The 9,632-nt window shown below is 36.7% G+C and overlaps 1 protein-coding gene across 4 annotated transcripts in view; it reads left to right on the top strand.

The window, feature by feature from the left end:
• PLEKHA6 (pleckstrin homology domain containing A6) overlaps positions 1-9,632 on the top strand; it is a 1,822,600-nt gene that overhangs the window by 59,262 nt on the left and 1,753,706 nt on the right. The gene's annotated exons all lie outside the window — the stretch shown is intronic.

The raw sequence follows: 9,632 nt of genomic DNA, 5'->3' as shown, positions 1-9,632 counted from the left end.
ATTATATAACATTATGTTGTAACTCAAGAGACTTTCTGATGTGTGCTTGTGTGTTATGTTAAACAAATAGGTATACTTTCATAGTCCTTTGAATCACTAACATCACCCTCATCCATGCAATGTAGAAAAAAACTACTCTATGATTGTTCAGCTGACCTTCTTTCCACATATTTCTGACATCTCTAACGCTCATACCATTCCATAAAGAAAGTGAGTAACTTGGATGTCCTTCCTGCTATGTGCATTTTCAGAAATTGAATAAGCACTATATGTACAGCTCATGTGTAACTGTGGACCCAAAGCTAAATGATCAAGCAAAGTATATGACATGCTGCTGACTTGATGTGAATGAGCATGTGCACTCATTGACTGTTGTAGCTCAATCACCAAATGCACATGTACAACGTATGACCTGCTGTGTCAAACTGGCCCTGTATGAGGATATGAAGCAGCTGGCTAATACATGGCCTAATGTGAATAAACATACATCAGTGAAGAGCTGCAGATCCAGTAGTACATGGCCATCTACAGAACCAGCTCCAAATGAGCATGTGCAACAAAGACTAGGATCTGAGTCAGCATATGTAATACATATTCAGCTGTAGACCCAGTATACTAAATGAGCATGTGCAACAAAGACTAGGATCTGAGTCAGCATATGTAATACATATTCAGCTGTAGACCCAGTATACTAAATGAGCATGTGCAACAAAGACTAGGATCTGAGTCAGCATATGTAATACATATTCAGCTGTAGACCCAGTATACTAAATGAGCATGTGCTGCACTTGGCAAGCTACACACAGCACAGAATGAGCATGTGCAACACATAACCCTCTTCTGAATCCAAGGTTTGGAAAAATAAAATCAGAAGCTGCATGTTGATGTGATCATTTAAGTTGCTGAAGTTGAAAACTCATTTAGCAAGAGAAGATTGCACATTATTTTGGATTAGAGAATGGGTGACCTGTTCATTACCACTCTGATTGGATAATGAATGTTCTCCAGCAGGTTATCAAGGTACAGTTAATGTCCACTGAAAAACAAGTCCATTGCATTAACTAAAGGCTAATGGTCATAATTATTTATCCTGGCTAAACAGTGCTTTAAGAAAATGTTAAAAAAGATATATAAAAGTGTGTGTGTGTGTGTGTGTGTGTGTGTGTGTGTGTGTGTGTGTGTGTGTCTGTGTTTGTGTGTGTGTTTGAGTGTATGCATGCACATGGTTATTAGAAATTACAGAAGGTGATTAATCTACAGTTTAGTTAAGGACCCCATATATAGGCATCAAAGATGCTTTATAAACTTAGAAGGGAATGCAATTTTAATATGAGCCCCTCCAAAGAAAGATCCAGTTAAACCTCTCAAAGGCTTTCTCTGCATGATCAGTAGCAAATCACGGCTGGCCTCAGATGCATTTTCTATTAGTAAAAGGGTGTTAATGGTGTTGTCAAATGTTGCTCTTTGCTTAATAAACCCAGTTTTATCAGGCTAGGTAAATCTGGGCAGTATCATCACCAACTTATTAGCCAACAATGCCATGAAGAGTTAATAATCAAAATTTAATGTAGAAATGGGTTGATGTGAAGGTACTGAACTAGGGTCTTTCCCATGCTTGTGGACAACTACTATGATTGCTTCCTTCCACAAGCTGGGAAGGGTATCTTCCTGTAGTATCTCTTCGGCTAAAGTACAAAACCTTGAGGCAAAATTTAGACCTGACCAGTTATATGCCTCCTATGGAATGCCATCTTGACCTTGCAGTTTCCCATTAGCCAATGATTTTATAGTGTCAGTGACTTTCTGCACAGAAATGGGATGAAGCAGACATTTTATTTCCTCTGAAGCTAAGGAAGAAAGAGGTTGAGCATCTAGGATTGCAAATTGCTCTTTAATTGAGGTGGGGGCATTGTGATTTATGATGCCACCACCTACAGTGTTAATATACACAATATTTTACACAACTCGGGTAATTACTCTGTTATTTCTCTTAATGAAGTTAATACTGCTTACAGAAGAATAGATATGTATTTAGATGAATATTTATTAGATGACAGAATTAACAAAGAACTTTTTGATTATTTAAAAGTGGATTTCCCCATTCTTCCAACAATAGTGGGTATTCCTAAAGTTCATAAGGATCATATTAATCCACCTTTTCGCCCGATTATTTCGGGCAGTAATTCTAAGACTTTCCCCATGGGGGTTTACATTGATACTACGTTAAAATTTATATACAATAGATTAGGACATTTAGTGAAGGATTCTTGGGAATTCTTACGGAATTTTCCAGTTAACAGCTATAGTTCAGAAATTTTATTTAGTCCTATTGACGTAATTGATTTATTCAGTTGTATTCCCATGGAGGAAGGCCTAGAGGCATTCAGCAGAAGTCTTAGTAAACACACTAATTTCAGTTGGGATAGAATCTCTTTGCTAGTGGAACTGATGAGTCTAGTATTAGAAAATAATTTTATTTTCTATGAAGGTGAAATCTTCAAGCAAACCAGAGGAGTAGCCATGGGGGCAGCTTGTGCCCCCATGTTTGCGAATCTGGTTATGCTTGATTGGGAAGAGAACTTTGTATTCACTAGCAATTATTTTGATAATATCAGTTATTATTCCCGCTTTTTGGGCGATATATATATCCTGTGGAAGGGAGATAGTACAATGTATGAGTCTTTTTTAAATCATATAAACTCCAGTAGTAATTTCTTAAAGTTTACTTCTATTATAAGTAAAGAGGGAGTTCCCTATTTAGACACATTTATTACTTATGACATAGATGGTTTTAAGTCCACTATCTTTAGGAAGACAACATTCAGTAATTCATATTTGGACTATAGTAGCTGTCACCCTACAAGAATGAAGAGGAATATTTTTAAAGGACAGTGTATCAGGGCCATTAGAATGACATCGAGGTACTCTGATATGCTGAATGAGGTTAAGTTTATTTCCACTTTATTCGGAGATCGAGGTTATGACCCTAAACTTATGGATGACATAAGCAGTTTTGTCATAAGTCAATGGGGCCAGAAATATAGTTTATTATTGGGTTCTAATGTGAATAGTACAATAGAGAATCAGCCCACTACATCAAATTCTATTAGTACAGTGGATCAACTACAATTAGCTGAGAAGAAAACATATAATAGAGCTCTTATTATTGAATATGGAACGTTTAGTAAGATTATCAAAGATATCTTACTTAGAAATTGGCACATTCTTACTGATTCCCAGGATATAGCAGACCTAGTTGGTCAGAGTCCTAGTTTTGTGTATAAGATGGGTTGCAACCTTAAACGTATTTTGGAGAGAGATAATATTAATGGTTACAATAAGGGACAAATAAAGGACACACATACCACCAAATGTGGGACCTGTAACCAGTGCTATGCGATCAATGAAAATTATAGCCTTACTTTAAAGAATTACAATCATTTGAAAATATACCCTTCCAAGGGTAATTGTAGGACCACTATGTTGGTATATATTGCAGTCTGTTCAGTATGTCATTGTTATTATATAGGAAAGACTGAGAGGCAGTTGAGACAGTGGATATATTCACATTTTTATTGTATAAAAAAGAATGACACAAAAAATGCACTGTCAAGGCATATTATACAATATGGAAGTGACCACACTTTTAGCTTTTTTATTTTAGAATCTGTTTCTAGTAATCCTAGAGGGGGAGATTATAAAAATTATCTAGCTTATAGAGAGCTATGGTGGCAAGTGTATACTGATGCCAATACACCCCTAGGAATTAACGATTACTTGTCCATTAAGCCTTTATTGTATATGAATTGATAATAATATCTATCTTTACTATATCTGTTTATCATGTTTTGATGTGATGTAAAGTTTTCTCATTTATAGTAATGTTTTTTAATATTTATTAACATTTTTTCAATACTTTTACTATATAGTACTGTTACTTTTAATGTCGATTGATATGCTGCTCTGATTTAGCGCCAAAATATTCTATTTAATGTGTTTGCATTTATTTTTACGTTGTTCTGATGAAGCTCGGTTTTCGAGTGAAAGCGCTAAACTTCATGTATTGTGTGTTTATTAAACACTCTTGGTTTTAATCTTGGTGTTTATCTTCAGTGCTGAATTTACTGTGGGAGGTGGCAGTTTGCATGTTGGATATACTGCTGTGAACTTTTTTACGTTTTGTCGTTCCAACTTGCGAGTTCTTGGTTCTGTTAATTGAGGGAGTAGACTACTCCATAATCAGAATACAAGATATTATAATATTTGAAAACTACCCTCATTACATCTTGTGGTGAAATACTTTCATGCTAGCCAGATTACATATCTGTACCACTTGCCTGCCCATTACAGCTTGTAAAGATACTGAACTAAGTACTTATTTCTGGTTAGGAAAGAAGTAAAAGCTCTGAGTGTCAATGGCTGATACATTTGGCCTTCTTTAAATAAGTAGCTGGAGACTTCAAGACTAAGATCCTTTATTCTTTCTGCGCTCCCTGGCACCCCTTGACATTATTTCCTTTGGGCCTGCCAGATGTACTTCTGCAAGTGTTCTAACTTAATCTGAACATATCTTCCTCAGTGAATAAAAGAAGACAGCTGACAAGGATGCCCTTAAAATGATCCCACCTATGGCAAATTGAGGAGCTAGAAAACCTTGTCCATTCTCTGCATGAATAGACTATAGTTAAGTATCAAAGTCAGAGCCTTTGCATAGGAAAAGTTCAAATTTCAATTGCCTTACGTTAGGAATACCCTCCAACCTGATAACCAACTGCAATATGACATGATGGATGATGTTATTAATGCATTTAACACATAACCACGATCTCTAGTTATGAAAAAAAGGTTTTAAAGTTGGGGGATAGCAAGTATAGATACCACTGAGGGATCTCACTGAACAGCAGCTATCAAAGTAGCCCCCTCGAAAGAAGGAATGGTGTTCAAGTGTCAACAAGTGGGTTTCTTACAAGCAGCAAATGTAGGGATGATATCTAGTTATGTAGGAAAACATCTTATTCCTTTTGTGTCAACAATGTCATTGATATTCCATAATATATAGTTACAAACAATGCAAAAAATAAGTATATAGCTGCCTCCTTCATGTCCTGGTATCATCGGCATAATTAAGTCTCAACCCACAGAAAGTTTCAAAGAAATCAACAGAGTGACATCTCAGACTATAGTGATAGTATGCAATACAATCACCAACAACCCTCAAGATACACAAACCATTTTAAAATACTAGATAACACAGGTGCAGGAAGAAATTGAGGAAATATATACAAAAAATATGCTTGGAAATGTGTGTTACTAATATAATTCTGAGGATGACTGAAGGGTGCCCATTGATGTGAACAACTAATTTAAATCCATCTGAGGTCTAAGGGACCAACAGGGATCTGCTTTACTGTTCGAGGTCACCACCTGCCCAGACAAATCAGGATAAATCTTAATTTTTACAGCACAACATTTGCAACTTTGACAAGTATAAAAATAATCCAGAAATCAACAACTCCTACATAATTTTAAAGAAAAACATCAGTTATATGGTGGCAAGGGACTCTGTTCAATTAAATGTCACAGGGGGATGCTCAAGTGACCATAATTTGATCCAAAGCAGCCCCAGCTGCTGCTGAATGAGTTGCTCTGCTTTAATCTAAGTAAGGGAAATGACTCTGCTGATTGTGAGTCAAAGCTGAATTCCTTCTCTGTAACCATGGCAGCTGTGAAGGAGGTTTGGGAATATGATCCCCAAACAGGAGCACTAATAAGGGTTGTAATTCCTGGATAGCATCCTGTGGGACTAACAGAGCTAACAGGGAGTGCCACCTTAAGAACTGCTGGGTAAATAAGTTCAAACTTCCATCCATTCAGTTTACAAATTTTTATGCTGGATGAAATTCAACTTGTTGCTGCATTTTGTCCAGCAAGTAGTCCTGATCCACAAATATCCTGCTGCTACTTACTGAAAAAAGTTTTTAGGCATCCATATCTTCTCTGGGATATTCTCTTTGATGAAATAGCTGAAGAATCTAACTATAATGGGACTGGGGAGCCAAGATTGCAACTAATGAGGTAGCTGGACCAGGCATGCCTAGTTGAGCACAAGATCTTATTCAGGAATACCTGACCATGCCACTAGCTTGGCTCAGATGTAGGGTAAGCCATTCTGGTCCTCAGCTTTCACTAGTATCCCCATAAGTTCTTTCAGTGACTCCTATCCCCAAAATCCACAGTCTATTCTCAAGAAACTCCCATTTTTGACTTCATGTCATAGATCCTGCATCTTCCTATCATGCATTAGTAGCTCTGCAATCATTGTTGCAATTCTTGGAGCTCCTGATCATGCATTAACAGCTGGTCAGAGTGATCAGTAACTGCCAATCTCAATATCTTGTATTTTCTCATCAGACCTTGCAACATAGATAGTCCTGAAGGGTAATGTTACTTTTATGCAATTCTTGTGTAACAGTATCCATCTTGGCTTTAAACTTCTCTATTATTGGTAATGCACATTGGTCAGCCTGACTTAACTATGATTGGCCACAACTTGTAACTATAGAACTGAGTTATTCTTGTAGAAAGAATGGCGAGACAGGCACAACTTGAAAAAAAGCAACTTATGGACGACTGAATAAACATTGTAGAAAGCTTTTGCTATGTCCGAAGTATAACAAATATAAATATATACTGATAGAATAGACAGGATAGCAAGACAACTGGGTTACATATCTCGGGCAGAACCAGAAGTCCCTGACATAGGATATGCTTTATTTAATATTGTAAATAAGACCTGCCACTGCTACACATGGAAATAATAATTTTATTGCACTGACTGTTGACCCCTTGTAGCAGCTCAGTTCATTTAGTTTTCAAAAGCTGTAATAATCTGGTCAGAGAAGTCAAACTGAGATAATGTAGCTTTTGTGTCTTTGCACTCCACTGTGTTATTCAAATCTGCTGAAAAGCTAAAACACCAATCACTATAAAAAATAGAACACTTGCAGGTTTGTTATTGAAACACATCTTACAGGGCTTCTAAGAGTTTACATTTCAGTTTGTATAGACTATCTCAATGAATTTTAATTTAACTCCCACCTGAAAATGTAGCATTGTTTGTCTGACAAGTTAATTTTTTTTTCTGTAGAGCCACAGAAATGTATATATTTACAGCAAATGAGCTCTACAAGATTGTAATTTTTTTTATTTCTCTGCTTTCTTGCATAAAACTGATATGTTTAAAGTTTAAGTGTGGGAATATAAATATTTCCAAGACAAGTACAGCTACAACCCCTTTTAAGTGTCTAGGACAATTTTGTGGTGACCGTTTTGTCAGACGTCAATAATTGTCCAAAATAAATTTAATTCAAACTTACTTTTCTGTGGAGGCAAATCTCCCCCACCTCCATACAAGGGGTTTACTACCTAAATTCCTCTAACTTACAAAATCAATCCTGATGTCATAGCACTCAAAGAAAAGTGAATTTCCACCCCAGAAACAGATACTTTTGACCTACTATGCGTTACTACACAGCTGGTCATATGACAATTATAGTACTCTCTTCTCATAACAATTATAGAACATGGTTACCCAAGCAGACACAAGAAACGAACAGAGTGGTCCCCAGTAAAACATAATTATAGTTAAGCCATACCAAGCTAAATATGGTCTGGACTTGAGGAAAGCTAATCTCAAAAAATGAATGGAATACAAAGTGAAGAGGTGCAAGAACTTTGTTGAAAATGAATATAAATGAGGATGATTGCTGCTGTGTAAAGGAAATAAACACCAAAGTGAAGTACAAAAATGGGTCTCAGTCAGACTGCTGAGAAATATTAGGAAGTAAAATAGGACATTCAGAAAAATGACGAACAGAGAAATATAAAATTCATAAAGGAAGTGGAGAAATCACTGGGAAGGGTGTCATCTCAATTCAGATAAAACAACAATCAGTTATGCTAAGGAGTGAGAAGCTTAGGAAGGAGATAAAACTTATCACAGCTTAGATAGTATATTTATTTTTTACCATTAATAACTAGTTAATCATTTTATTGTTATGAACTTCCTGTCAAACAAAAAAGATTTTATTTGCCCTTTTGTCTTTGCAACTTCTATGCATTTTTCTCTTTTTTATCTTGTCTACTGCGTGTACTCTGTGTATATCCTCCTTTCTTCTGTCTCATAATTTTACATTGTGATAGTATCTCCTATTTGTCATTTTCTCTGCTGCTACCATATTTCAAGTCACCTCTTTTTTATTCATTCTTTCAAAGGCTTTTAGGTTCATAGGTTCATAGGTGTGTACTAGGCTAATGGCCCTGGAGCCTTTACAAGCCTACCCCATAGAAGTGACCGGGCATCATGCCACCAGACGTTAGTTCCCAGTGCCTCTATCATGTACAGCCACTGGAGTGATGCCAGGGGTGAACTTTCTATTTCCCATCCACTCATCAAGATTTCTCTTGAAGAGAGCCAGTGAGGTGTTCTGCTTGACATTTATGGGAAGTCTATTCCAGAGCATGGGCAGTCTCTGGGTTATGAATCTGTCCCTCCAGCATGTTCTGTTGATTGTGGTGATGAGGTTGAGGTCTCTGGAGCATGTGGTGCGGAGGGATTGGGATTTCTTTAGATGTAGCATTTCTAACAGAGCTGAGTCAGACATGGCTTTGTAAGTCAAGCAGAGATCACCTCTTAGTAGACGATATGAGACAGAGAATAGCTGGAGTTGTTTGAGTCTGTCTGTGTAGGACATATGTTTAAGGCCTAGGATCCTCTTCATGAGGTACTTTTGTGGCCTTTCCAGCTGTTGCATGTGTCTAGTGAGGTACATGCCAAATGGGGCATTATACTTGATGATTGGCCTAATGAGGGAAGAGTAGAGAGAGAGATGATGGCCTCTTTTTTCCTGGATGCAAAACCCTTGGTAATCAGTGTGAAGGCTGCCAGCCTAGCCAGATAGAATTTTATAGATAATTCTATCATTTGTAAATATTAATGTAAGACACAGGCTTGTTGTCTTAAATGGAAAAAACTGCTTTTAGATGCGGAACTGAAAAAAATGAAACAACAGTGCTCTCTGCTGACCATTTAAACATGTTGTGACCCTTTGATCTAAAGTCGGCTCCAGACGGTCTAGATGAAGACATTCTTTCTATTGTTTTAGCCAAGAGTTAAATTGCTAGATTTAAACATGCAAATATATTCGTACTGCTCTGTTTCCTGACCAGCTGCAAGATAACAAAAGGAGATGTTAAGAATGTAAATGTAGTTTCTGTTAGCCTGGGAACCCAGGGACATGTGAAGAATAATGTAATAGGAACCAGGAATGTGATTTTAAAAACAAAGAGAATCAGAGAGCTTTAAGCATTTTTGTCTGACCATCCAACTCATCAGCACTCTGCCTGTTTCTATATGTAAGTTATCTCAGACTTGTGTTTTCTCTTAGAAATAGCTAGAAACTAGAAAGATTAGACTAAGTGTTTTTCTGTGGTATCAGAACCGTACTACTGAATTATTTTAAGTATTTCTCTGTGATCTCTGAACTCTTGACTAGCACTGTGTAGTAAGAAGTATTGTCTTGTGTTTTTAGTATTTATTATTCAATATTTTTAAACCTTTCAACTGTGGCTGT

The sequence above is a fragment of the Protopterus annectens genome, chromosome 7.part0 (assembly GCF_019279795.1).
Source record: "Protopterus annectens isolate FY-2018-M chromosome 7.part0, PAN1.0, whole genome shotgun sequence".
Lineage (NCBI taxonomy): Eukaryota > Metazoa > Chordata > Ceratodontiformes > Protopteridae > Protopterus > Protopterus annectens.
This window is presented reverse-complemented; position numbering and strand designations above follow the sequence as displayed.